Raw genomic sequence first — 24,098 nt, 5'->3', positions numbered from 1 at the left:
TTGCCTCTGATGGGCTGGGCTGTGTCAGGTAGTGTGTTTTGGTGTGTCTGTGAGCTTAGTACGACTTTTAGGCAGCCTGTCTGCTAATGGGTGGGGCTGTGTTCCTGTCTTGCTGGTTGTTTGGTGTGAGGCATCCAGCACTGGAATCTGCAGGCAGTTTGGTGAGGCCAGGTCTTAGTGTCAAGATGGAGACCTCTGGGAGAGCTCATGCTGACTAATATAATCTGGGTCCGGGAGTTTTCTGGTGGTCCGGTATCCTGGGCTTGGCACTCTTATCCCAACCCCTGGCTGGGGAAGTGAGACCCCACAAGCTGCACAGCCAAGAAAAAGAAGAAAAGAAAATAAGCGGACAAGCAAAACCCAAGACAAGTGATAAAAGCAAAACCAAACAGACAAACAGAAAAAAAGAAAATACAAACAAACAATAAAACCCAAGAGAACAACCAACCAAAGAACCCCAAAACAAACAATAAAAAACTAACAAAAACAACAAAACAAAAACAGAAAGCAAACTAAAAACAAAGATGGGGCTTCCCTGGTGGCGCAGTGGTTGAAAGTCCGCCTGCCGATGCAGGGGACACAGGTTCGTTCCCTGGTCCGGGAAGACCCCACATGCCACGGAGCAGCTGGGCCCGTGAGCCATGGCCACTGAGCCTGCACGTCCGGAGCCTGTGCTGCACAACAGGAGAGGCCACAATGGTGAGAGGCCCACATACTGCTGAAAAAAAAAAAAAAAAAAAGCAAAGATAACATAAAGCAAATACACAAAGATGATTAAAAAAAAGAACAAAAGGAAAAATAAGAAAAAAAACCACACAACCACAATAAAGTAAAAATAGAAAAGTAAAAAATATATTTAAAAATTAAATAAAATTAAAACAGAAAACAACAGAACAAAGTGAAACAAACAAACCAAAAAAGAGTGCTTGCTTCGGTAGCACATATACTAAAATTGGAATGATACAGAGAATATTAGCGTGGCCCCTGTGCAAGGATGGCATGCAAATTCATGAAGCGTTCCATACTTTTTTGCTGTACAGTAGAAATTAAGACAACATTGTGAAGCAACTATACCCCATAAAAATTAATTTAAAAATAGAAAAACAATAGTAATAATAATATTTTCCTGAGGCCTCCACTCTCAGTGTCCTTGACCCCACAGTGAGCCACAGCCAACCCCTCCCTCCCCAGGAGGCCCTCTAATACCTCTAGGTAGGTCTCTGGACCTGCTGTGGGCCCTGTGGGAGCAGCTCAGACTCTGACCTGGCCCATCTCCCACATGTACTTGCCCTCAGCTGCTAAAGCTAGACTGGTCTCAGTTGTGGGAGCACATGTCCATTCAGATATTCCTCAGATGCAGGGTTTACCAAGCAGATCACAGGGATTTAATCCACAGCTCGTGCAACTGCACAGAGAGAATTCCGTTCCTCTTCCGTAGTAGCACAGCTCCTGGGGCTCAGCTTTGGTTTTGGTCCCACCTCTGCATGTGGGCTACCGTTAGGTGTCTTTTTCCCACCCAGGCGAGAGGTGGTGAAAGCAGCAGTGATTGAGGCACCCAGGCTGACTGGGGAACTTACTCAGGCTGTGGAGGGATAAGGCAGCCACAACTGGGTCGTGTAAAGTGTCTGCGGTGACAGAGACTGGCAGGAAGTTGCAACAGACTGGGACATGCTCGCTCTGGTGGGAGTCCCTCCCAGTGCCCGTGGCGGCAGGGGCCAGCGGTGGGGAAGGGGGTTGCAATGGTGGCTCCTCTCCTTGTGTGCCACTCAACAATGTTACCTTGCTTCTATAGCAGCCTGGGTTTCTTCCAAAAACCTCCCCTGTTGTGGAGCTCCTTACTCCTGTCCCTTCAGGCTGTCTCTTCACAGCCAATCGCTGTCCTCCCCGGGTCCACTCTCCAAACCCCAGTTTCCAGCACCCAGCCCCCTCCACACCAGGAGACACGTGACTCAGGCTGGGGTGCGCAGGGCTGTGGCACGGACCATGTATGTAGTTCTTACTTTGTCCTGCCTTCCACAGACCGGTTGCTGTGTTCACCTCCAATTCCCCAAAGGTCCCTTTCTGCCCCAGCTGATTTTCCCGCCATGAATGGGCTTTTCTGAGTGCAGGAACCTCTCCCCACCTTGACTTCCCCGCCAGGGATGCTGGCCCTTCTCATTTCTTTTCTTTTGTTTTTTCTTTCTTTCTCAAGTTCCAAAAAATCAATCCACTCTCTACAATCAGATGTAAAACTATGACCAACAGAAAATACAACATAAATTTTTGTCATGTTAACAGAGTAAATGGTTTTACTAAAAGCTGCTGACATTTCTATCAGTAGTAGCCATAGGGAGGCCGTTGGTTGTGACCATAGTGTCCATATTGATGGGGATAGTAAGGTTCTTGTCTGTGCTGTGAGTAATTGTTACCCCAGGTTTGTCCATGCCATTGATGGATCGATTGTCACTTGGCCACCCCCATCTGCTATCCCTGCCTCTAAACTGTCTGTTATCTTGCAACTGATTGCCTCTATTTCTTTGGTTCCCACCAGCTCTGCTATTCCATCCCTCAACAATTGGAGGGAACTCAGGAGGGCGTTTCAGGTATTCCTGGTACTCTTTGTCATCTTCTATGAATCTACTGGCAAACATCTCTTCAAAATTTGTAACAGCTTCAGAAGTGTCAGTCATTCTGAAATTCCCTGGGACTTGAGGCACCTGTACTGTTTAATGTTTATATTGTTTAGATCTCCATCCCAGAACACCGTCACAGGACCTCCAGACCCCTTCAGCTCTCCAAGGTAACAGGGCCACACCTGTAGATGTATTCTTGATGTACTTGTAAGGAAGGGTGAATTCCGCATCCTCCTAGTCTGCCATCTTGATTCCTCACTCCTACAGTTTCTTCTTAACACAGAGACCAGAGGATCCTTTTAAAGTGTAAATCATATTATATTAGTCTTTGGTGGCTTCTTATCTGACTCAGAGCCTAAGCCAAACTTAAGAGGACTTAACCTGGCCCCATGCCCCTGGGGCCCTGGGCCTGGCCTCTCTGACCTCACCTTGTACCATCACCCATCCTTCCCACACCAGGCTGGGCTGCTGCCTAGCATGCTCACCCTTCAGAGACGCCCAGCCTTGCCTCTCTCCTGCTGATGCTCCCTCATCATGTCCTTCCCTGGCTTTATTCTTTTCCACAGCACTAGTGTCATTGGGCACCCTATGTATTTTATTGTTAATTTATTTGTTTGTCTCCCCCAACTAGAACATAAATTCCAGGATAGCAGGTACTGTATGAAGAATGGATGAGTAAAAATAAAAACAACAACAACAAAACAAAAATTAAAAAGAAAGAATGGATGAGTAAATGCTGTTATTATTTCATTACGAGAGAGGCCCACATTTATTTAGGGCTGAAGTTGATCACAACATAAAGTGTCTCCATTCCCCTCCCCACTCCCCATGCACATACATAGCTTAAGGATGCTTATGGATAACTTTGGAAGGTTCCAGTATAAGGGTTGGGAGTCATAGGCAGCACTGAATTAGGTGAAGCTGATGCTGAAAGTTCAGCCTCTCTGTACACCAGTGCCAAATCAAATCTTGGAGACAGAGTTTTGGGTGAAGTAGAAAAGGATAGCTTTATTGCTTTGCTGAGCAAAGGGGGACACAGTGGGCTCCTGTCTTGAAAAACCATGTGTCCCCACCTGGGAGGATTTGATGAGGAGTTTATAGCAATAGTTCAAGGGTGGGGTTGCTGACAAGATGAGGGTGTGTGCAGGGTCTCAGGTGATCTTCTAATCTTGATGAGCTTCTCTGGTCTTTAATCTGGCCTCAGGTGGTTTCTTGGCTGCTCCTTCCTTGATTAGCAACAGTTCAAATCTGCCCTTTGGAACTCAGGGAAGGTTATGGAGGCCGGAGTCTTGCTCACAAGAAACGGGGGACAGAAAAGTCTCCATGCCCGGGAGCCCCACAGGGTCCTCCTCAGTTTCAAAGCCTGAATTTAGCCCCATAGCATGTTCAGTGTTGGAGGAGGAGATTGTCAGATTTCCTCTGCCTCCCAAAAGAAAAGTCAAAATGTGTAACTGATGGAGACACGGCAGAACTGTCAGCCATTTAACATGTGCAAAGTGGGACTTCCCTGGTGGTCCAGTGTCTGACTCCGCGCTCCCAATGTAGGGGGCCCGGGTTTGATCCCTGGTCAGGGAACTAGATCACACATGCCACAGATAAGAGTTCTCATGCCGCAACTAAAGATCATGCGTGTTGTAACTAAAGAAAAGATCCCCCATGCTGCAACAAAGATCCCGGACGCGGTGACAAAAATCCCGCACGCCTCAGCTAAGACCCAGCGCAGCCAAATAAATAAATAAATATTAAAAAAAATATATCGTGGGGCTTCCCTGGTGGCGCAGTGGTTGAGAGTCCGCCTGCCAATGCAGGGGCCACGGGTTCGTGCCCCGGTCCGGGAAGGTCCCACATGCCACGGAGCGGCTGGGCCCGTGAACCATGGCCGCTGAGCCTGTGCGCCCGGAGCCTGTGCTCTGCAACGGGAGAGGCCACAACAGTGAGAGGCCCGCGTACGGCAAAAAAAATAAAATAAAATAAAATAATAAAATATATATATATATATATCGTGTGTAAAGTAAGTTATAGACTCTTGTGCAGCGGCTTAAACTCTGTCGCTTCTGTCAAGGCAAACACACACACACACAGATGAGTCACCCGCCTCTGTGCTTTTGGAGTCCCAGTTCTTAAAGAGTACTGAGCCTTAACCTAAAAGAGAGGTTCAATTTCTGGAATCAGGGCAGGTAGGAGAGAGATTTGGGGATTTGCCTGTCTGCTGTCCTTGAAAAGCATCCTGTTTAGGTTTCCCACCCCCACACCTTCTCACACTCCCCTCCCCTCCCCACCCCAGAGCTTGACCTTTCCCAGTGGAACTGTCCTTAGCGTCCATCTCCCGCCTTTCGCCCGTGGCTGTGCCTGACCCTCTGCAGCACTCCCAGCACTGCCGCTGGGCTGCACACAGTCCCCCAAGGAAGGTTCTGTGCCTGGGCATTTCTCTCTGCGCAACAGCGTTCTGGAATGTCTTAGAATGGGTGAGCAATGATTGCTTCTGTTTGTGGAGGGCTTGCTGCCCATCAGGTTCTGTGCTGCTGGGCTCCACGCTTAGTGTTTCACAAACCTTTGCCACATTCCATTTTTACCACAAACCTGAAAAATGGAAATTAGCCCTATTTTATACCTGAGGACATGAGGCTTAGAGAGGTTAGGAAACTTGCCCAGTGTCACTAATTAAATGGCAGAGCTGGGGCGAATCCAAAGGCAGCATTTTAAGTCATACTTTGAGACAAGTTTGCTTTTTTCTAACCTGGAAAGTAACCAAGGGGCTGATGATACCCTTGGGACAAGGAGCTGCTGGAAATAAATGTAGGCAAGTTCGTTAGCTTGATAGAGCAAACAACTCATTTTGGGAGGGGGTAATTTTAGGGAGGAATATTAGGTTTTGATACTATTTTATTCAGACTTAAATATTTTCAAAAATTTTCTTCGGCTGTACACCCGGCCACTCTAGTACTTTTGTAGGTTATGCCATTTATTACTGACAATACTCGTGACTGTTTTAAAAATGGACCAGATCACCCAGAGGTTCCTGTGAACTAAGTGGAAATGGTATGTTTGAGCCATGATGGGAGCAAGGATTATGCTGGGGTCAAATGGGAGGCAGCCATCCATTTATTTAACAGCCCACATCTGAGAGTTTACGCTAAATGGAAATAACTGGGCTCAGGTTTATCCACCACAAAAGGACTTCATTCTGACATCAGTAGGAGATGCTTATATGGAAAGCTGTTTATTTTGTTGTAAACATTCTAGATCTGCCTTTGGTGAGAAGATTTTCTACAAAGTAAACTTAGGTTGTCACTGGTAGTCTGGCCGTTACCAAGCCATGAACTTGAGATGGACAGCCTTAACCTCTGGGGGAGTCACTGCCCTGAGTGCCCAGCCAATGGGCTCTGCGCTGACCATCTTCCACCACGTGTTTCTCAGACTGTCCAGGAGCCTGAGGGTTCACTTTCTACTTGTAAATTGAGTCGCTTTCCTCCCCTCGCTGCATGTTCTAAGGTGCCTGTGGTTACAGGCTCTCTCCCTCACCAGCCGTCTGGAGACTTTGGCCCATGTTTTAATCTAGTCCAATAGCTCTGGATCCCTAGTTTGTCAGAGACCCGGCCTATCTGCACGTTGGTTTCTGCAGGTGTCCTGATGGTGGCCATCCTGTCTCAGCTTCTCAACACATCCACTTCCCAAGCCAACTTCATTCTTGGTTTGCTTTTTGCTGCTGTGTGTTGTTAGGAAATTGCTCTTCTAGGGGTTGGTGAATGGTCAAAAATTTCCAGTTGCAGTCACCAGGGTCGCCCAGCATTGGGCGCATCCAACCTGAGACTCACTGCACTTGGCTCCTTTTGTATGGATTCCCCGTGTCACCATGCATCTGCCTCTTTTGTGGGCCTGTCACTGACCCAGCTTCTGGAAGAAGGCCCTGCTCTCCCTCCTCCCTCGTCACCTCACGCAAGACTCTTCCTCATTCTCCGGCCGTGACCTCCACCCCAACTGCTCCTGCTCAGGTGCCGGGAGCGTAACAGATACTCCTCTGCCCTTATCTGCTGTGCCCAGCTGCCACCTCACTGCCCGTGCCCTGGGGGAGGGGATTCGTGGCAAAGGACGTGAGGCTTGAGAGTGCTTTCCAAGAAGTGCGCGGGTTGATAAGAATCTGAGAGCATTAGAAAAACCTCAAAGCCTTGGTCGTTTCTGTCTGGGTACCAAAGGCAGGTGAGGCCAGGCTCTGTCTAAATAAACAGAGCTCATCTGTCCTGAGGTGACCGATTAGCCACTTCCTATGAATTGCTGGGGAGCAAACAACAACTTATCACCTTGGCCAAGCACAGGATTGTGAAACCCCCGCCTTTGCGCTTCCTGGGGAGATCAGGCAGAAGAGCCACACGCCAAGAAGGTCCTCCCGAAACACAGTTGGCTTCACGTCCTCTATTTAAATCCCCTTGAGATGTCCTGGTCCACTTCACTTTCCTGCCAACTCCTCGCAAGGCTCCTGTGCCTCATTTTCAGGACTGTGTAATATGATGTCTGGGGTATTTGTTCAAAATATTTAACAACCAATTCAACAGTATTGCAATATTTTAACAACTGGCAAGGCTGTGCAGGGGCACACCAGCTGAATACAAGCCCCTGCTGGTGTCTAAGTACTCATTAACACAGGCCTGCTGTTCCAGTCGGGCCTGTTTCTATGCTGAGTCAGGCCCTGGTGCCTCAGCTGCATTGTTTCCCTCATTGAAGTGTGCTCTCCCCGCCCTGATTAGCTCCAGTCTACTCCAGAGACTGATGAATTCAACCTGTCAGTTAGTCCCAAGTACATTTTTGTTGATGGACTTGAACTCCCTGCCTCTTAGATACACATTTCCTTTCTCTTTCATTACTGGGCTTGAAGAAAGCATATAGTAAACAGAATGAAAGTGCAGAGTGAAATGGCAAATAGTCTTGGAGAAACCTCTCAAACTCAAAGTCACAAAGGCTTCCTGGAGGTGCAGTCCTGTGTGTACCATTCTAGCTTGATAAACCCTGGGTAGCTCATGTGGCCTGTCTCATCAGAGCCCTTGCAAACCTTTATCCTGGAGAGCACCCAAGATATATTCTAATGCAGGACACAGTGTTCCTCTGCAGTTGCTTTGACATTGCAGCGTGGAGGTGGGAAACCTCAGCCCTTTCCTCCAACTTGAACTTCTAAGAGCAGTTGTTGGGGAAATTAGTTGAGTGTATACAGCAAGTTGAATATTAAACACAGTGTCTTAGATGATTAAAGGCCCTGCTGACAAGTGGCTATAAGTTTAAAGTAAATGGTGGTTTGATGCTCCTTATTCTTTTGGAATCTGTCAACATCCCAATCTTCAAAGGCCATTTTATAACCTGTGTGTTTAGGCATTTCATCTAAGGAATTTATTTTTTAAGAGTAGATAAGTATGTCTTTTTCCTTTCTGCTATTCATGTGGTATCCATTTGTAGTTCTTGAATATTTTATTTCCATAAGAAATTATAAGCTCTTAAATTCAAAATCTTAAAATAGAATTTACATAATAACTGTAGAATTTTGGATGTGGTGTTGTCATTTTAAACAGGAGTCAGGGTATATTTCAGACGTGGAAATAATGTTAAAGACATGTTCTTTATAGCTGCATTAAATAGTACCCAACCTAGTGGCTAATGACAGAGCCTCCTCTAAACTGGACCTAAGATACACTCAGGAAGGGAAAGAAGGAGACTGATGAGCCAATTCTCTGAGAAATCATAGAACAATATCTGAAACTTCCTATCACATATCAAGTTGATGGATTTTATTTGGGAAGTTTGAGTATTCTTCATGGCAATGCATCTCTGCATTTTGTTACCACTTCCTGGATTGAGTTATGCAGATTCAGCCAACTAGGCTTAATTTTCAGGTTCTAAACGGGTTTTGAACTCTTTTCTTGCCACTGTTGGAAGGTAGCAATGTGTCCTAATTGTGTGACCCAAGGAGTGAAGGGTAAACCCTAAGTGTACATGATTAAGGCCCACAGAGTTAGAGAATGGTACAGCTTCTGGGCCAGTGTGCCCAAACTGTGCTCCAGGCAGCTTTTTGAGAGCTACAGGTCAGGACTGGGAGACAGTAGTGAGCCCTGGACTCTCTACTCTTGCTCATCCTCCAGATAATTATTCATTGGAAGAAAGGATGTCAGGGCCAAAAAAAAAGGTTTGAAAACTACCAAGGTCTCCTAGTTGTCTCATTTTCTTCAAGGGGAAGTTGAACTCCAGGATATTGAAGAAAGTCACTGAAAGTCACATAGTGACCTGGCAACTCCTATTTCCTTGGAGACCCTCTTTACAGACTACTTCTAACTGTGACTTTTCTATCCCTTAAAAAAATATAAATATACATACATACATATAGTTCTGTATTTTAGCCTGCTAAATTGTAGACAATGTTAAATAGTCAGTAGAGGTGATAACAGTTTGAGTAGAATTCTTTTTTTAATAAATTTATTTATTCATTTCTTTATTTTTGGCTGCATTGGATCTTTGTTGCTGTACGCGGACTTCTCATTGTGGTGGCTTCTCTTGTTGCGGAGCACGGGCTCTAGGCACGCTGACTTCAGTAGTTGTGGCTCATGGGTTCTAGAGTACAGGCTCAGTAGCTGTGGCACACAGGCTTAGTTGCTCTGCGGCATGTGGGATCTTCCCGGACCAGGGATCAAACCCTTGTCCCCTGCATTAGCAGGCAGATTCTTAACCACTGTGCCACCTGGGAAGCCCGAGTAGAATTATTTTTAAGGCTCAGGAATGCTATTTGTGATCTGTACCATCTCTCATCATCCTTTGAGTGTCAAGGACACTTGCTGTGGGAGAAGAGACTTGTTTACTTCTGTGCACTCTGCCTGCAGTTACAGGTTTGTTTGTTTTTTTTTTTTGTTTGTTTGTTTGTTTTGTGCGGTAAGTGGCCCTCTCACTGTTGTGGCTGCTCCCATTGCGGAGCACAGGCTCCGGACGTGCAGGCTCAGCGGCAATGGCTCACGGGCCCAGCCGCTCCGCGGCATGTGGGATCTTCCTGGACCAGGGCACAAACCCGTGTCCCCTGCATCGGCAGGCGGACTCTCAACCACTGCGCCACCAGGGAAGCCCGAGATTACAGTTTTAAGGATACCCCTAAAGACTGTCTTTTAAAGCTATTAAGAAAACTGTATTCTTATATTTTATAGTATTGTGAGTTTTTTCCTGCTTACAAAATAATACAAACGAGTGGAAAATTAAAATAAATTCTAAAAACAAACAAGGAAAGCAGTTTAACTTCATTTCTTTACAATGTATTCAGTAATTGTTATGTCCAGAATTTTCTTTTACAAAGAACTTTTTGGAAAATATTGGGGCATGTTAAGCACAGTATAGATAAAAAGATGAGGACGTTATCCATGGACCAATGCCATTTTAGACGTAAAGTGTAAGGGGAGAATGGGTTAAAATAATATCCTGTGTTTTTAGCCAGTAATACTTAAGCAGCTACTCTGGGTCTGGAGCCTGGACACGTGCTTGGCAGGCTCTTGCTATGGGGCAGAGTTTGAGTCTGCTGCCCTCTTGTGGCCACTTTTTTCATGTTCCTTAGCCTTACAGAGAAAAAGAATTTAAATGTACCATGTGTTAAGCCTTTGTAATTCATTCTTTGCAGAGTTTTTTCATCTTAAAACAAAGATGAACAAAGTTGTTAGAGATTATTTTACTCATTTGAAGTCTGAGAAAATGACTTATTAATTAGGCCTATTTACTGCACATGTTATATAATTTGAGGACACCTTTTCACATATCTTGCTTGATTGATTACAGGGTAGAATACAGATATAAAAAATGCTATCTGACTTTTTTTTTTGCACATTTGCCAAATGTTATATTTTCTTCTGAAAAGATAAGATCAAAGGATTTAAATATGCCTTATTTGATGAAATTATAGGAGCATTAAAAGGTAAGATATTTTAAAAATCTTTTGTAATCTGATAAAATAGTGTAGACCTATTTCTCCCTGCTTTTCTCTGCTAAGTACAACTATACACCCTGGAAACGCAAGTGGCATCCAAAGTAGAACATTTGCAGTGGTAAGAATAAGATGAATTGTTTTGGGGGCCCCAGGACTGAAGGAACAGCATAGATAAGGTGACCAGGACCAGTGCACCCTGACCTACCTCTAGAAACAAGAAGGGGTCACATAGGCTCCTCTCACCCCATGATTGACAGGTTGTCTATCCAACATCATCAGGAGAACCCAGCACCCAGCAAGGGGGAGCCTATAGGAGACCCATAGCAATAAGTGATCAGGGGAAGTGCTCTCCTCCACTGAGTCCAAGATGCCCCTCCCCTACTAAGCCAGACCTAGGCATCCAGGAAGCACAAACGGGGATTCTGCCAACACTGCAAGTGACCCAGCCTGGGAAGTCCCTTTATCTTCATGGGGCTGAGACTCCCCTCCTTTACCCACATTCACTCTGGCAGCTGGGGAGCAGCAAAGAGGGGGGCACTGTAAAGGGGAACCCCACCTCAACAAGCAGCCCTGCCTGGGAAGTCTGCCCAGGGGCCTGAGATCTCCCCCTGCCAAGGAACACCTATAGGCCAGGCCAGGCCCTCAGACAATACCAGCAGGGACCTGTGGGGGCCTCAGCAGCACCAGACAAACCACAATGAACAGCAGAGTTTCTGAAAATTAGACCGCAGCGCATGAAAGCAGGCCAGAACCTGAGTGCTGAACCTAAAGAGAATGGCTGCCTGCTAAAAAGAAGGATTTAAATAGGACCAAGATTCTCTAAATGAATAATCTCTAAACATAGTGGACAAATGTTCAGTATACAACCCCAAATCACCTGTCAAACCAAGAGCTGAAAAGTCACAACTTGAACGAAGAAGCAGTCACAGACACCAACAGTGAGATGAATCACACTGATTTGGAATTAAATGACAAGGGTTTTAAAGCAACCAACATAAAAATGCTTGACAATCAATTACAAATTCTCTGGAAATAAATGAAAAATAGAAAATCTCAGCAAAGAATTAGAAAAAGAAGCAAATGTAAATGGTAGAACGAAAAATACAACAGCCAAAAAACTGATGAATTGAACCTCATCAAAATTAAAAACTTTTGCTCTCTGAAAACCCACATGATGAGGATGAAAAGATAAGATGCACACTGGGAGAAGTATTTGCAAATCTGATATCAGACAAAGGACCAGTATCTCTAGAGTATGTAGAAACCTCAAAACTCAACAGAAAAAAATAAACAATCCAATTAGAAAATGGGCAAAAGACACAAAGAGACATTTCTCTGAAGGGTATATCCAAATGGCAAATAAGCACGTGAAAATGTGTTCAACATCATTAGCCACAGGGAAATACAAACTAAAACCATAATGATACCTATCAGAATGCTAAGATTAAAAAATATGACAGCACCAAATGCTGGTGAGGAGGTAGAGAAACTGGATCATTCATACATTGCTGGTGAGAATGTAAAATGGTTCAGCCACTCTGGAAAATGGTTTGGCAGTTTCTTATATAAAACTAAACATGCAGTTACCACATGATCCAGTAATTGCACTCTTGGACATTTAATTTGAGAGAACTGAAAACTTAGATTTGTGCAAAAACCTGTACATGAATGTTCATAGCATGTTTATTCATAATAGCTAAAAACTTGAACTGCCCAGTTATCCTTCAATAGGAGAATTGTTAAATTGTGGTTCATTCAGACCATGGAACACTGCTCTGCAGTAGAGGAATGAATAGCCATGCACACAATAGCTTGAGTGAATCTCCAGGGAATTAGGCTGCATGGGAAAAAACAGCGAATTCCCAGAGGCTACATACTATATTCCATTTATATAATTTTTTTTTTTTTTTTTTTTTTTGTGGTACGCGTGCCTCTCACTGTTGTGGCCTCTCCCGTTGCGGAGCACAGGCTCTGGACTCGCAGGCTCAGCGGCCATGGCTCACGGGCCTAGCTGCTCCGCAGCATGTGGGATCTTCCTGACCAGGGCACGAACCCATGTCCCCTGCATCGGCAGGCGGACTCTCAACCACGGCGCCACCAGAGAAGCCCTATATAATATCTTTGAAATGACAGTATTTTTAGAAATTTCAGAACAGATTAGTGGACACCAGGGATTGGGGTGGGCAGAAGGATGTGGGCCTGGTTATAAAGGGCAACATGAGGGATCCTTGTGGTGAGGGAAAGATTCTGTATCTTGATGGTGATTATGGATGTGTGAATCTACACATGTGATAAAATCGTATAGATACACATAAATGATTTTAAGTAAAACTGAGAAATATGAATAAGATGGTTGGATTTATCAATGTCAATATACTACAGTTTGAAGTACAATACATTAGGAGAAAGTGGGTAGAAGTTCACAGGATCTATCTGCATTATTTCTCAGGCTTATTTCAATAAAACTTCCTGTGAAAAAATCTGTTGGACATCTCAAGAAATACTGGTCCTTTTTTTTTCTAAAATGCCTGTCAGATCACCTTTTCCTTGTTATGCCTTATATTTCTCTGAAACAACTTTTAAAATCATTATACAAATAAACAGTTGCCTATCTTTGATCATTTTCACTGTTTCTAATGTTCTGCTATTATAAAGGGCTGTGTTCAACATTCTTATGGTTAAACCCTTATATATACCTTAAATTGTTCTTCAAGCTATGTTTCTATAAGAAAAATTGCTGTATCACAATAAATTTTTTTTTTTCTTTTTTTGCGATACGCGGGCCTCTCACTGTTGTGGCCTCTCCCGTTGTGGAGCACAGGGTCCGGATGCGCAGGCTCAGTGGCCATGGCTCATGGGCCCAGCCACTCCGCGGCATGTGGGATTTTCCCGGACCAGGGCACAAACCCGTGTCCCCTGCATCGGCAGGCAGACCCTCAACCACTGCGCCACCAGGGAAGCCCATGATATTTCTAGCTTTTAACCCACACAGCTTCAAAAGTCATTTAGTGGTTCTGTGCCCTGCTTTCCTTCTCTGTGAAATAGGAACAAGGCCTTTTTCTCCCCAATTCCCAGGGATTTCGGTGTTCTTTCTTCTTTGTTTTTCTTCCTTGGCTCTGTCTTTATTTTATGCTATCTTGTGATTTTGTGTGTCCTTAAAGCCACCTTCAGTCCTTGATGGGAAAAGGTAAGGGTATAAGTAAGTAAAGAACCACATAAATAAAATAAAGAGAGTTATGAAAGCACTGAAAGAAGTTCAAAGCATCACAAAAATGAGAAATTTTTAGCCAGTGAGTGTTATCAATGGCAGAGGTTGGAAAATCCACTTTGTCATTTTGTCTGTTAGGTTAGAAATGTTCAAATCATTGTAGACTTCATGTGATATCTACAGAAGATAAAATATTAGAAAAACATGGATGAAATAAACTTTCTTTGGTCCTTTGAAGATAGAAGTTCTGAAATAGTTAAGTAGCAGAGGTAAGAATATACTTTTTTTTTTTAGAATGTACTTTTAAGACATGTGGCTGGAAGTTCTTATAAAGGAGAATTAACATAGAGATTGTGATACATCTCTCACCCTCAGGAAGTGCTCACTGCAAAGGTCACACAAAAGAATGATTACAAAGGGAGTATAAAGTCACTTATAAATAGTCATCACAATAGCTGACATTTATTGTTTCCTTGGCCCTATCCCAGGTAATCCTTCAATAAGCAAGGGGAGAGATACTGTTTTCATCCCCATTTTAGAGATTTCTTTTTTTTTTTGGCTGTGTGGCGTGTGAGATCTTAGTTCCCCAACCAGGGATCAAACCCATGCCCCTTGCAGTAGAAGCACAGAGTCCTAACCACTGGACCACCAGGGAACTCCCTCATCCCCATTTTAGAGTTGAGAAAACTGAGGCCCAGCTAAGTTATTTAACCAAGGCTATGGTAGAACTAGGCAGTCTCACTCCAGAGCTTTGTCAGTGACCACCATACACAATATTGCCCAAGTGGTTCCCTCAAGCAGCCGTGCTTCTCGAGGTTTCCTCCAAGGCTGACACCATCAAGTTCTCGGTCACACACACTCCTGGGCCAGGGCCAGGATAAAGGGAAATGGGTGACTTTTTGCTCTGGCTCCCATCTGGCTTGATCACCAGCCCTGGGCTTCCCTTTTCACTGTCCTGGGCTTATTCTCACCCTAAGCATATGCTCAAAAAGCCCACAGCACTTGTAATTCAAGAGGGGCTGAATTTCAACACAACATTCTTGAAAACCAGAGAGGCATAAGGACATTTGTTCTTCATCTTGTTTGACTGAAGATTCCTTCAAAAATCTGATAGATGGATAAAGAAGATGTGGTACATATACACAAAGGAATATTAGCCATAAAAAAGAATGAAATAATGCCATTTACAGAAACATGGATGGACCTAGAGATTATCATATTAAGTGAAGTAAGACAAAAAAAGACAAATATTATATGATATCACTTCTATGTGGAATCTAAAAAATGATACAAATGAACTTATTTACAAAACAAATAGACTGACAGTCATTGAAAACAAACTTATGGTTACCAAAGGGGATAGCAGAGACAAAGGGGGCGATAAATTAGGAGTTTGGGATTAACATATACACATTGCTATGTATAAAATAGGTAAACAACAAGGACCTACTGTATAGCACAGGGACTATATTCAATGTCTGATAATAACCTATCATGGAAAAGAATCTGAAAAAGAATATATAGATATAGATGTATATAGATAGATAGATGTGTGTATATATATATATGAATTATCTTGCTCTACACCTGAAGCTAACACAACATTATACATCAACTATACTTCAATTTTTTTAAAATGGTTTTTAAAAAGAAAGAAACGGGGGAATTCTCAGGCAGTTCAGTGGTTAGGACTCGGCGCTTTCACTGCTGGGGCCAGGTTCAATCTCTTGTCGGGGAACTAAGATCCTGCAAGCCGTGCAGTGCAGCCGAAAAAAAAAGAATCTGATAGAAAAAATGAAAACTTTCCCCACGGGGGGAAAAAGGGGGCCTCAAATGTAGCATGCGGTTTTGGGGGAACCCCCGCCAGAAGCCTAGGCCTTGATTTAACATTTAAAGGAATAAAACAACAATGACAAGAGGAGGTGTTGATGGGCTTGCTAACTAGGATTTGGGAGGCTGTCTCCTTCCTCCTCAATCAAAAGAGGAAGTTGCCTATTCCTATGACTTGATCATTAAAATTAATGCAAAACATTAGTATAGTTCCCGAAAAGAATAATCTATCCTCCACTCAGTCTCTTGTGTGTTTTCTACGTGACTTTAAGGTCCCTGCAGGCTAGTTTTGTTTTTTCAGGGTCTGCCACATCCTGTAAAATCTTTCACTGTCTTGGAACCAATCTGGGACTGTACAAGAACATTTCCGTGATGGCCTAACAGGAATTCCATCGCAGACATTGCCCTAGATGAAGGTGTCTGTCACCTACCTAGCCCTGTAGACCAGTGCATTTGACATTTTTCCACTGGCATGGATATGTGGATACATGTGCTGGTGCATCTAACAGGGATTTATGTTTAGAAGCCGGATCTTGTTCAGCTTTTTTTTTTTTTTTTAATAATAATTCTTTTTTATAAATTTATTTTTGCCTGTGTTGGGTCTTCGTTTCTGTGTGAGGGCTTTCTCTAGTGCCACGAGCAGGAGCCACTCTTCATCGCGGCGCGTGGGCCTCACTATCGTGGCGTCTCTTGTTGCGGAGCACAGGCTCCAGACGTGCAGGCTCAGTAGCTGTGGCTCACGGGCCTAGTTGCTCCGCGGCATGTGGGATCTTCCCAGACCAAGGCTCGAACCCTTGTCCCCTGCATTGGCAGGCAGATTCTCAACCACTGCACCACCAGGGAAGCCCTCTTGTTCAGCTTTGCATGAGATGTTTCCTATTGACTTGATAAACTTGAAGTGTTTGAAGGCAAGGAGAAAAACAACAAACAACCCAAGAGATGCCACATATTCAGATTCTTTGGCAGTTTATTTACTGAAGAGAGAGTTATGTGCTGGTGGTGAATAAGGCCTTTGCCCAGCCCAGGAAATCTTGTGGAGTCCGGGCAGCAGGAGCCCTGGCAGCATCCCATGGTGATCAGCTGAGGGAAAAACAAAAATCTTACAACACTGTCCCCAAATGCCCCCTTTCCCTCCCAGAAGATAATCTTGTTTTGCCAGACATAGGAAAGCTGTACCTGATGCTCAGCTCTTGGTCTAACAGTCATGAAGCTACTGTAACATGACTGTGTTTCCCCTGCTCACTGTCCTTTATCAGTCAGTTCCCCATCACCCTTTTAGTTTCTTGAAATAAAGAAATTAGACCTTTCTACAAGTGGTACATTTTTCGGTTTCTTTAGACAGGAAAAAGGTACTTCGGGGCAGGCAACAAAGTAAGAATGTAAATATTTGAACTGTCTGCTAAATTTGTGATCAGACAGAGGTGAGCCTAATGTTGTAGGACACATGGCTGGGCCTGGCGACCTCCTTTTCTTTGTTGAATGGGGAGAAAGTACAGCTTTTGGGGCTTAAAGGGTTTTATCATTTTTTACTGGGTGTCCTTAGGCATGTTAAGAACTTCTCTGAGCCTCAGTTTTTTCATCTGTTTTATGGGGCTAATAACACCTAACCAATGGGGTTGGACACACAACAGGTGTCACAAATGACAGTCCTCACCTCTATACTTTTAACTCTCGTTTAAGCATCAGGCTCAATGGTCCATAATGTATAGATTTCTGGATTATACCTTCTTCCTCCCTGTTGAAAATTAAGACACTTGTCTCTTTTTCTTCTATCATATATCCATCTCTTGTGATGGTTAAGAGCACTGATCATTTTCCTATATTACTGTGAGAAAGCGTATCATCTGCAATAAATGCCTTGTGCCCATTTCTACTCTTACCAGTCAGGCCTGAGTTTTGATAAACTACTTCCCAATTCTGAAGGAATTGGGTTTAGGGCTAAAAGAAATCAAACAATAATCTTGATAGAAGTGGAACAGAGGCCCACAGTGTTGTCCCTGGATCTGTTGAGGTCGCTGGCATCTGCTTCTGGCTATGGACAGAGAGATTCAGCATCACTATATCTCTTCAGAGTGATGGGAGAATTGACTTTCCTAGCCATCTTGCCTGCCTATGCTGTGCTGATCAGTTAAGGTACCAACATTCCTTATTTGTATCCCCTGTTTTTGTTTCTGTATACCCAGGGGATGTAAACTGAGTGACTTGGGGTGAGAGAGGGTGTAGAGTGGCATTGATGGTTGCCAGCCCTGTCACCATCTTCTCCACTAATATGCCACATATTGTGTCTTTCACTGCAAGACTTGCTTTTAGTACCTGAGAGCAAGTGAGTTGTCCTGTAACCATCACCTGTAATTTTCTGCCTTGAATCCTCATTGTGTTCATGAGCACACTAGCTTAGAAGTCAGCTGGCTAGCAGCCACATGCTGGGACAGTGCCCACTGCTTTCAGCTGCAGCCCCGTAGGGCTGTGCTCTATGTCTTGGGTCCCTTTCCTATGCTGGGCCAAGGGCAGCTCTTGGCCACATTTGATTCTGCTTGAATTGTGATTCAAAATTGGGACAATGATATCATTTTGGTATTAAAAAAATTAAAATCCAGAAATACAGTGTAAACTCCTGACTTCTCAAAATATTTCTGAAAATAATATATAGGATACTACATTATTCAAAGCAGTTTCATAAGTTAGAGTCCTATTTCTGTGGAATGTTCCCAATTTGGCAAGCCAGGTAACCCTAGAATTATTTGAACACTACTGGAAAAGCAGTGCCCTGGAGACTTCCTTTTTAAAGATATAGCCTTTCTTTGTCAGGCTTCAGGATTCGTGCCCTGGAAGCCATTAGTGATTTCAGGCAATGAGCTGTAGAGAAAATCCAAAGCATATCTTTCTTGTTGCAGACTTGCTGCTACATTTTTGGAGGGAGGTCCCCACTTTGGGGATAGTTATGATATTAGTGATGAAGACATTAGTCATCCTTTTAAAAAATTTATTTAAATAAATAACACAGAAGGGTATGAAATGAGATATAAAAGTCTCATGTCTCTTCAGTACTTCTCCCTAGAGATCATCATAAATAACTTCTGTGCATCTTTCCAGATATTTTCTATGCAATTATAAGCATATACATACATATAGTTATAGTTACCCATACATACATATACACACATACACATACACCACATAAATTACACATAACACAAACAGCTCATGTATCTGTTTTTTAGAAATGCAAATGGGATTTTACTATACATACCATTTTGTATCTTACTCTTTTCACTTAATGCTATATTAAGGCATCTTGCCATTTTAGTACATGTAAATCTCATATTTTGGGTGGCTGCAGAGTATTCCACTGTATGGTTGGACCATACTTTATCTGATGTGATGTCTGTTGGTGGATGTTTAGGTCATCCCCACTTTTTAACTCTCACAGACAATCTGGTAGTGGGTTTCCTCATAACATATCTTACCCAATGCATTTGGTGAATGAATACTCTCATTAATAGAATCATATCTTGAGAACTATATTGCTTTATTTTAAATATTAGTGATTTAGTAGATTTTAGTGGAGAATATTTATAATAAAGCCTATTGACTAACAAAAGATCCCTTTAAGAATGTATAAGAAACATTTACAGATGGCGGAAGGGCTATAGAAGTCAGGTTAGTTGGGTTGATCTTACTATTTGCTAGGAGTTAATTCACGGTAAAATATTTGTTTTAGAATGTCAAATTAATATGCCATGAAGGAATTTAAGGGGGGTGGCGTTTTTAAATGAGTTTCCATAGTGGCAGATACAGAGCTGTGGCACATGCATCATTAGAATGTTCTTCCAGAGGTGGAACTATAAAAGAATTTTTCATAAGAGGAGGTGAGAAGTGTTGGGGTGGATTCTTCTTTCTAAAACTGTGTTCATAAGTGATAAAAGTGACAGCTTTATAAAAAGTCACTAAAGAACTAGATGTACAACAAAATAGTAGAAAGGAGCTGAATGTACATGTTTGCACAAAAATGGGCAACCCATTTTAATTCCATGAAGTGAATACTAACTACTGTTTAGAGTAAATCTTGATAGCATTAACAGATATGCTCTCCTTGAAGTAAAAACTGACACTGCAGAAATACAAAGGATCATGAGAGACTCCTATAAGCAACTATATGCCAATAAAATGGACAAACTAGAAGAAATGGACAAATTCTTAGAAAAGTACAACCTTCCAACATTGAACCAGGAAGAAATAGAAAACATGAACAGACCAATTACAAGCACTGAAATTGAAACTGTGATTAAAAATCTTCCAACAAACAAAAGCCCAGGGCCAGATGGCTTCACAGGTGAATTCTATCAAACATTTAGAGAAGAGCTAACACCTATCCTTCTGAAACTCTTCCAAAATGTAGCAGAGGGAGGCACACTCCCAAACTCATTCTATGAGGCCACCATCACCCTGACACCAAAACCAAGCAAAGATGTCACAAAAAAAGAAAATTGCAGGCCAATATCACTGATGAACATAGATGCAAAAATCCTCAACAAAACACTAGCAAACAAAATACTAGCAAACAGAATCACATGAAAAGGATCATACACCATGATCAAGTGAGGTTTATCCAGGAATGCAAGGATTCTTCAATATATGTGAGTCAATCAATGTGATACACCATATTAAGAAATTGTAGGATAAAAACCATATGATCATTTCAATAGATGCAGAAAAATCTTTTGACAAAATTCAACACCCCATTTATGATAAAAAGTCTCCAGAAACTGGGCATAGAGGGAACCTACCTCAACATAATAAAGGCCATATATGACAAACCCACAGCCAATATCATTCTCAGTGGTGATAAACTGAAACCATTTCCTCTAAGATCAGGAACAAGACAAGGTTGTCCACTCTCACCACTATTATTCAACATAGTTTTGGAATTTTTAGCCACAGCAGTCAGAGAAGAAAAAGAAATAAAAGGAATCCAAATTGGAAAAGAAGAAGTAAAACTGTCACTCTTTGCAGATGACATAATACTATACAAAGAAAATCCTAAAGATGCCACCAGAGGACTACCAGAGCTAATCAATGAATTTGGTAAAAGTAGCAGGATACAAAATTAATGCACAGAAATCTCTGCATTCCTATACACTAACAATGAAAAATCAGAAAGAGAAATTAAGGAAACACTCCCATTTACTATTGCAACAACAACAAAAAAATACCTAGGAATAAACCCCACCTAAGGAGTCAAAAGATTTGTATGCAGAAAACTATGAGACACTGATGAAAGAAGTCAAAGACAATACAAACAGGTGGAAAGATATACCCTGTTCTTGGACTTGAAAAATCAACATTGTGAAAATGACTATACTCCAAAGCAATCTACAGATTCAGTGCAATCCCTATCAAATTACTAATGGCATTTTTCACAGAGCTAAAACAAAAAAGTTCACAGTTTGTATGGAAACACAAAAGACCCCGAATAGCCAAAACATTCTTGAGAAAGAAAAACAGAGCTGGAGGAATCAGGCTCCCTGACTTCAGACTATACTACAAAGGTACATTAATCAAGACAGTATGGTACTGGCACAAAAAGAGAAATATAGATCAGTGGAACAGGATAGAAAACCCAGAGGTAAACCCATGCACATATGGTCACCTTATCTTTGACAAAGGAGGCAAGAATACACAATGGAGAAAATACAGCCTCTTCAATAAATGGTTGCTGGGAAAACTGGACAGCTACATGTAAAAGAATGAAATTAGGAAGACTTCCTAACACCATACACAAAAATAAACTCAAAATGGATTAAAGACCTAAATGTAAGACCAAACACTATAAAACTGTTAGAGGAAAACATAGCAGAACACTCTATGACATAAATCACAGCAAGATCCTTTTTTTTTTAAGTTAATTAATTAATTAATTAATTTTTGGCTGTGTTGGGTCTTCGTTGCTGCATGCGGGCTTTCTCTAGTTGCAAAGAGCGGAGGCTACTCTTCATTGCAGTGTGCGGGCCTCTTATTTGGTGGTGGCTTCTCTTGTTGCAGAGCACAGGCCTCTAGGCACATGGGCTTCAGTAGTTGTGGCACGCGGGGCTCTCAGTAGTTGTGGCTCATGAGCTCTGGAGCACAGGCTCAGTAGTTGTGGCACACAGGCTTAGTTGCTCTGCAGCATGTGGGATCTTCCCGGACCAGGGCTGGATCACATGTCCCCTGCATTAGCAGGTGGATTCTTAACTACTGTGCAACCAGGGAAGTCCCAGCAAGATCATTTTTGACCCACTTCCTATAGTAATGGAAATAAAATAAACAAATGGGGACCTAATGAAACTTAAAATCTTTTGCACAGCAAAGTAAACCATAAATAAGACAAAAAGACAACCCTCAGATTGGGAGAAAATATTTGAAAATGAAGCAACTGATAAAGGATTAATCATCAAAATGTACAAGCAACTTATGTAGCTCAATATCAAAAAAACAAACAACTCAATCCAAAAAATGGGCAGATGACCTAAATAGACACCTCTCCAAAGTAGACATACAGATTGCCAACGAACACATGAAAAGATGCTCAACATCACTAATCATTAGAGAAATAGAAATCAAAACCACAATGAGGTATCACCTCACACCAGTCAGAATGGCCATCATCAAAAATCTAGAAACAATAAATGCTGGAGAGGGTGTGGAGAAAAGGAAACCATCCTGGACTGTTGATGGAAATGTAAATTGATACAGCCATTATGGAGAACAGTATGGAGTTTCCTTAAAAAACTAAAAATAAGGACTTCCCTGGTGGCACAGTGGTTAACAATCCTGCAAAGCAGGGGACACAGGTTCCATCCCTGGTCTGGGAAGATCCCACGTGCTGTGGAGCAACTAAGCCCGTGCACCACAACTACTGAGCCTGCGCACCCGCAACAAAGAGAAGCCACCACAATGAGAAGCACACATACCACAGTGAAGAGTAACCCCAGCTTGCCACAACTAGAGAAAGACCGTGTGCAGCAACAAAGACCCAACGCAGCCAAAAATAAATTTACCATATGACCAAGCAATCCCACTACTGGGCATATACCCTGAGAAAACCATAATTCAAAAAGATACATGTACCACAAAGTTCATTGCAGCACTATTTACAATAGCCAGGACATGGAAGCAACCTAAACGTCCATCAACAGAAGAATGGATAAAGAAGATGTGGTACATATATAAATAATGCAATTATTACTCAGCCACAAAAAGGAACGAAATTGTGCAATTTGCAGAGACGTGAATGGACCTAGAGACTGTCATACAGAATGAAGTTAGTCAGAAAGAGAAAAACAAATACTGTATGCTAATGCACATACATGGAATATAACAAAAAAAAAAAGTACTGATGAACCTAGGGGCAGGGCAGGAATAAAGACGCAGACATAGAGAATGGACTTGAGGACACGGGGGGAAGGGTAACATGGGACGAAGTGAGAGAGTAGCATTGACATATATACACTACCAAATGTAAAATGGATGGCTAGTGGGAAGCGTGCTGCATAGCACAGGGAGATCAGCTCGATGCTTTGTGATGACCTAGAGGGGTGGGATAGGGAGGGTGGGAGGGAGGCTCAAGACGGAGGGGATATGGGGATATATGTATTCATATAGCTGATTCACTTTGTTGTACAGCAGAAACTAACACAACATTGTAAAGCAATTATACTCCAATAAGATATTAAAAAAAAAATAGATAAATAATTTATGGGGGTGGGGAACAGATATGCTCTCCTTAAACAGATCCTTAGAATTAGATTTATTTGTTCTGTGTTCACACTTAAATCCCCTTTTCCCTTTGTGGGCACATCCTTTCGGTCAGGTGTCTGATTAGTGGCGTCCATGTTGGGAAAGCTGTGTGTCTCATGTGAGGTGGGTCCCCAGTGCCACACTCCAGCTTGCTCCTGAAGGGACTGCCACTCTGCCACCAAGAATGGCCCTCGGCAGCTCCAGCTACAGGCCAGGACAAATTTTCTTCTAATTACTGTTATTCTATGTCTTACAACAATGCATCCATCCTCCCTCACTTCTGTAGATAACTCAAGTTTTCACTCCATACCAGTGATTCTCAACCAGGGGTGATTTTGCCCCCTGGAGACATTTCGCAGTGTTTGGATACAGTTTGGGTTCTCCTCCTCTCTCACCTCCTCCTCCTCCCTTTTTTTGAGGCCCAATAGAGATTGGCCCAACTTTTTATTTTGCCAACGAAAGATCTTAAAAACAGCCTAGGGGCTTCCCTGGTGGCGCAGTGGTTGAGAGTCCGCCTGCTGATGCATGGGACACGGGTTTGTGCCCCGGTCCGGGAGGATCCTACATGCCGCGGAGCGGCTGGGTCCGTGAGCCATGGCCGCTGAGCCTGCGCGTCCGGAGCCTGTGCTCCGCAACGGGAGAGGCCCACAAACAGTGAGAGGCCCGCGTATGGCAAAAAAACCCCAAAAACAAACAAACAAAAAAACAGCCTATACCAGTCATTCCACAAATCCCC

General features: G+C 42.9%; 1 protein-coding gene, 1 non-coding gene and 1 pseudogene across 2 annotated transcripts in view; 2 read left to right on the top strand and 1 right to left on the bottom strand.

Moving 5' to 3' along the window:
- SHLD1 (shieldin complex subunit 1) overlaps positions 1–24,098 on the top strand; it is a 79,471-nt gene that overhangs the window by 10,493 nt on the left and 44,880 nt on the right. The window lies entirely within an intron of this gene.
- LOC136135791 (U6 spliceosomal RNA) lies at positions 923–1,029 on the top strand. Its single transcript, XR_010656632.1, has one exon. It is a non-coding gene; the product is annotated as a U6 spliceosomal RNA (small nuclear RNA).
- On the bottom strand, positions 2,314–2,669 carry LOC136135623 (RNA guanine-N7 methyltransferase-activating subunit-like protein; annotated as a pseudogene).

This window comes from Phocoena phocoena, chromosome 15, assembly GCF_963924675.1.
Source record: "Phocoena phocoena chromosome 15, mPhoPho1.1, whole genome shotgun sequence".
Lineage (NCBI taxonomy): Eukaryota > Metazoa > Chordata > Mammalia > Artiodactyla > Phocoenidae > Phocoena > Phocoena phocoena.
This window is presented reverse-complemented; position numbering and strand designations above follow the sequence as displayed.